We start from the raw sequence: 5,824 nt of genomic DNA, 5'->3' as shown, positions 1-5,824 counted from the left end.
CAGCCACTGTCATTGGCAGTGCTTCCCCATCTACCCTCCTGGATTGGCTGAGTATGTCAGCCCCTGCTTCTGCCTGCTCAGTGTCTCATAGCAGAACTTGTTAATCCCCCCGCCATGGGCTCAGCTGTAACCCATTTCTTAGATCCACTCTAAGAAAAGACAGAGGAAGAGTAGAGGAGAAAGAAGAAAGAAATGCCAATTATGTTCCAATTATTGCCAGACACAGTAGTCCTGAAAGCAATTATACAAAACTGCTTTCTATACTATAACAATTATAGTTATTTTTACCTACATTTTTTTAGGTGATAAACATGGGCCACAGAAATGAACTGATCCAGGCAAATAGGGTTGGAATTGAGACTCAAAACCCGGGCTCGTTTTGTTCTAAGCCCTTAGTCTCAAAGTCTTAATCCCTTTTCCCCTTCTGTGCTGTTCCAGTGGTATAGGCATTGGGTCCTACTCACTGTGAATGAGACTGGGTTGACTTTTGAACTCCAATATCATTTTGTGAATTGTGGCCCCTCCTCTTACCTAGCAGTGTCTCTATTCTGGTAACTGGCCAATCTTAGACTCTTTCATTCTTGTGCCTGGCTCCAAATCTAAGTTTCTCTTCCGGTACCTCACTTGGTATTATAAATGTTCTAAGACGAGGTACCAGCATTTTGTGTCTCACGTACCTTTAGGCAAGAAGTTATAAAACTGCCATTTAGCTGTAGTCATGATGTGTGTGTGTCGGGAGGGTGTTAGTGGTATTAACAGGAGGAGGCATGACTTCTTAGTTTTTGCTAAGTAGGGTTCTTGTTCAGTTTAGGTTCCCAGCAGGAAGTTACTTTACCCAATAAAGGCACATACTGTAAAACCTGCCCTTTGCAAGGAGGAAGAACAGAAGTGTCAAACCAGGTCATAGATAAACCAAAATGGACGGACAAGCAAATAGAGAAAGGTTCAATTCTCCATTAATAAATACTAGTAGTAGGTACTTTGCGAAGTGCTATCCAAGGAAGACATACCTTCTTTGCAGTACTAAAGGTGAACCTTGAGCAAGTGCATTGGAAAAACTAAGAATTTTCTGCAAACAATGAAATCATCAATATGAGGAAAACAAGATCTCAGAACAGCTCTAGGTAAAACAGCTGAAGACCCATGGAAGGGAAATCCATAAAAGAAACAAACAAAAAGAAAAATTATCTTTTTCATATTAGATCAAGTTTTTATGAGTTCTTTAGGGAAGAGTAATTAAAGTTTAATTCTAATAACTAACCCATGTGAATCATTTAGTCTTTTTTTTTTTTTTTGCAGAACACTCCTTTATTATAGCAATATATAAAGCAAATATAACTTTAAGTGTTTATAACCACAACTGTATGTTATTATGACGATTTGGTATTATTCAGCTTGTTCAAATTTAAGGGAGTAGTTTATATGTAATTCTAGAAATTCACTGACCTTCATAAAAATGTGGGATTGAAATGCATGTACATGTTTTTAAACGGATATAAATTTTCACTCTCTGACTTTATTCCCAATCTCAGCATTTCACACACATCCTTGGTGAGCTAACCAAACTCAGGGCCTTTTGTTACCATGGGAACTCTCAAGTTTATGTTTGCCAGAGGCAACATCCTTAAAATTAATGTATAGTAACTGCTAGTCACCAATAGATTTTTGACCTAGTTCCCTCTTCTTTTAGGGCAAATGAGCCTTCCCCGGGCATTCAGTCCAACCCCTAAAGACTGAATCTCCTACGAACACCTCCTTTAAAGGCACTTGAAACAGCCATTTCCATTTTAATAGTTGGATGAGGATTGTACCCTTCGATCTGAAAGTCTTCAGCCTCGAAGTCATGGGTCGTCTCAACTTTTTGAAGGATTTTGAGCTTCAGGAAAGGCCTTGTTTCTTGCTGAAGCTGCATTTTCAGAGGTTCAACATGATTCAGGTAAATACGTGTATCTTCAGAGTGTGTACCAAGTCGCCTGGCTTCAGGCCTGTGATATGTGTGATCACGTAGGCGAGTGGGGTGCGGCAGGCCAAGTTGAAGGGCACAGCCAAGCCCATGTCTCCTGCCCTCCGGTACAGCTGGCAGGACCACTCACCACGGAGTTCAGGCGAAGGCAGGGAAGTAGGGCCAGAAGAGGAAGAGCTTTTGGATTCCAACCACACAGGATGATTCTTCTGTCCTTGGGCTTGGTTTCATTTGTGCCAAACACCTTTTGCAGTTGGTCTACTCCTTGACCTGAATCACCTGCATCCTTATCTTTGTATTCTGCCCCCAAATGCCTCTCCACTGAGAGCCATAACCTGGACCTAAATCCCCTTCTACTCCACTGGAGAATCCCAGGCTGTCTAAGAAGTCTCGGGAAGCATTGGCATCCCAGATTTTCACTCCCTTGGAAGACAGGGAGTGTCTTAGCATTTGTTGATCCTTTGATAAACCACAACAACTCCTCCAAAACACCCTTTCAGAATACACGTGTTGTTGTCAACAGAGGAAATTCTTCTCTCAGGCTGTAGTGCGCCTGCATGAACACCCACAGCATGCTGGTGCCAGTGCACTCATCCTTCTGGAACCTTCAGTGCAGGATGTGCTGGATCTGCCCCAGGCACTGCAGCTCCTTGTGGGGTTGGCGATCAGGGGCTCAGCGCCCTGCGTCTGCATGGTGGGCGGGGACGGCGGGTGCTGCAACCTGGAGCTGGTGGCCAGCAGGGTGTGGGCACGGCTGTGGGGCCCCCTGAGGTGAACGACAGTGGCTGGCAGGCAAGGTGGTGTGACTCTTCTGTGCGCTTCTTTTCCCCTCACTTACTCTTTTCTGAGAAGCCTGCTTCCTTGGACAATTACTACATGAACACATATATGGGGACTTGAAAATGGTATGTGGTGCAGCAGGGTGAGCAGAGTGTGACACAAAACAGCCCATGCTCAAATTCTGGATTGGTCACATAACCATCTATGTCAGATAGTATTTTCAAGGATGACCACAGCAGTATCTGTCATCCCACATGTCCTTCTAGAACCTTCCCATTCTCACATCAAGAGATGTAGTTGAATTATCCTCTAGTTGAAAATGGGTGGATTTGTGACTTTCTTGTAACCAAGAATGTGATAGATGTGCACTGTGTGACTCAGAAGCTAGGTCAGAAAAGGTGATGTAACTCCCCTTGCTTGCAAGACACTTGTGTCAAAAATCTGAATCACTGCGTAAGCAATCCAAGTTGTCCTGAGGCCGCCATGCTAGGAGGAAGCCCACACTAGCTCACATGGAGACTCTCTCTCTAGATAGGTAAGTAGGTTAGATAGGTAGATAAATAGATACCTTTTTTTTGAACTTGAAAGTAGTCATTTATTAACTGACCAGATTACAAAAATAATCATGGTAGATATCTTAGTTCATCCTTTCGATAAGTCTATTGATCTAATCTTCTCTGTTGCTGTTGCTAGCATCTCTACCTTCCACAAAATTGGAGGTCGTCGTCTCCATTCCCTGTCTTGGAGAAGATAATTCAAAGGGCCATCGGTTGTTTGCCTCTTTGAAATGTTTTCCAGCAGTATAGATCTGAATCAGATCCTTCTCCCTGCGGATGCTGCCATATTTACCAAGAGATCAAGCAATCAATGTGTCGTCTGTCAGCTAATTTGCTTCTTGTTGCTTTTGCCATAACCACACTTGTAGATCAGTTTATTCACTGGTAGGTCAATTTATTCACTGGTTTCAGGCTTGGGTACCCCCTGCTATATATATGGTTCCACAATCCTTAGGATGTTAACTGAAGCATTGTTGAGCTTGACAAAGGTGCTATGAAGATCTGGCAAAGGCGAAGAAGCTGCAACACCTTTCAAACCTTTGGGCTCACACCATTGATACCTGATTCTGATGACTAATCCAATTTGGGTTCCACAGGTACATAGAAGTTGCCAGCTTTTCTTGCCATCCTGGCCATTCAAATCTCAGTTCTATACCCCTTCCTTGTGGTAGAGCTTAGCTTTTTCATCATTAAGCTTCCTCCTTGCCTTTTGAAGCATCTTTTGATCAAACTTCTTTCTCTTGATGCTTGATCTTCAACTTTGCAAAATTCCTTTGCTTTTTCTTAAGGGTTTCTGGCAAAGCAGGAACCTTCTTTTTCTTCTCTTCTGCCCCTCCATGGTTCCAGTGAGAAAAGAGCTATAGACAAATATCTTGATATCAGTATATCTTGAGAGAGAAAGGGAGACTAGCTTTCAGCTGCTCCAGCCCCTAAGTGTTTGAATATAGCTGATATCTGACCACAGCCTCGTAAGAGACCCCAAGACAGAATGGCCCAGCTGAACCTTTCTCACATATCAAGTCCACATAATCTGGGAACCTAATAACATGATTGTTTTATGCCACTAAGTTATGAAGCGAATTGTTACAAGGCAGTAGTAATTTAGGATTAACATCTTGTGATCTTCAGCAAGTCACTTGATTTCTAGGAATCTTGGCTTTCTTACCTATGAAATAAGGGTAAAGATAACAGCTAAAGAGGGTAAGTAATTAAACTAGTGCACATAATGAAATGCTAGTGGCAAGACCCATCCTCATGTGTGGGTCTACTACTTCATAGCCCCTCCTCACTGCCTGATTTCACTGTGAGTAAGCAATCACTCCTTTCTATTATTGACCTTATGACAAAATCTCAAAACTTCTAGATATTTTAAAATCAGTAGACAAAGCACAATATGGTTTATATGAAGTTAAATAGGCTTCCTCTCACTGGTTCACAGGAGGTAGGACATGGAAGTGTCTTATGGACATGAAAATGTATTATTTAAGAGAAATAATACATTGAAGCAGTGTTAACTACTAAACATAAATTAGTTCACCAGATTAGTCACCGAACAGGGTTCTAAGGACAACAGTTTTGTTAGAGGTGTAGAGATTTGGGGGTAGGAATCAGACATATTCCAGCAGTGGAATGCAGCCAAATTTAAAGCTGAATTGAAGGTGCTTTCTTCCCCTCTGCTCATTTGCCCAGAGGATCCCTCCAATGTCATAGATCCTACTACATTTACTAATATTTCTTGTTCACCACCAATTTGCATAGCCCCTCAGAATGTCCTCAATGTAGACCTGCTATGAGTATTTGTGTGTGTGTGTGTGTGTGTGTGTGTGTGTGTGCGTTCGCATGCACGCATGTGTGTGCATGCACTGGGGAGGAAAAAATTTTAATCCTATCTTTCTAGGTTCTTTGGCAGGTCTAATAATCAAATTAACATAAAATATTAACAAGACAAAACAAATTTAATTATGTATGTATGGTGGCTCATAAGAGTATGAGACCCAAGGACAAGCCGGGCAATTGAGGCTTCTGTGCCATCTTGAGTTAAGGAATGGGATAGGGACCTGGGGTTTTAAAGGGGAGGAAGATGATTTACAGGATGATAAGGAGAGCAGATGTATGGTAATTATGTTTGTCCTGCCGTACAGATTGGTCATTCAGATAAAAATGTTATCTCTTGGTAATAGCTTTCTTTCTGTGCCAGGCCTCTATCTAAATTCTTTTAGATTTTAGGTAGTTTAAAGGAGAGGTAAAAGTTATTCCTGAGTCTGCTGGGTCTTGATTGGCTTCAGCTCAAAATGGTCCATATTTTGGGGAGACTTGTTCTGAACTCCTTCAGTGTAAGAAGGAGGGATAAAGAAAGTAATGTCATGATAGATACTTAACATAACAGCTTTTTTCTTTCTTTAGAAAGAAAAAGCCCTGATTTCCAGCATTTTCTGATTTCCATGGGGTAAATACTTTCATCATGGCCAATTTCAAGCTACCGATTTGACATTACTGAGCACAGAGTTGGGAGGGCCTGAGTAGA

At 41.9% G+C, this 5,824-nt stretch overlaps 2 pseudogenes; both read right to left on the bottom strand.

Annotated features, from left to right (window-relative positions):
- Positions 1–1,726: 1,726 nt before the first annotated feature.
- On the bottom strand, positions 1,727–3,228 carry LOC113266790 (thymidylate synthase-like; annotated as a pseudogene).
- Positions 3,229–3,380: 152 nt separating this feature from the next.
- On the bottom strand, positions 3,381–4,127 carry LOC113266315 (60S ribosomal protein L7-like; annotated as a pseudogene).
- Positions 4,128–5,824: the final 1,697 nt, after the last annotated feature.

This window comes from Ursus arctos, unplaced genomic scaffold (genome assembly GCF_023065955.2).
Source record: "Ursus arctos isolate Adak ecotype North America unplaced genomic scaffold, UrsArc2.0 scaffold_3, whole genome shotgun sequence".
Taxonomy (NCBI): domain Eukaryota; kingdom Metazoa; phylum Chordata; class Mammalia; order Carnivora; family Ursidae; genus Ursus; species Ursus arctos.
The sequence above is the reverse complement of the archived record's forward strand: the minus strand, read 5'-3'. Positions and strand labels throughout refer to the sequence as shown.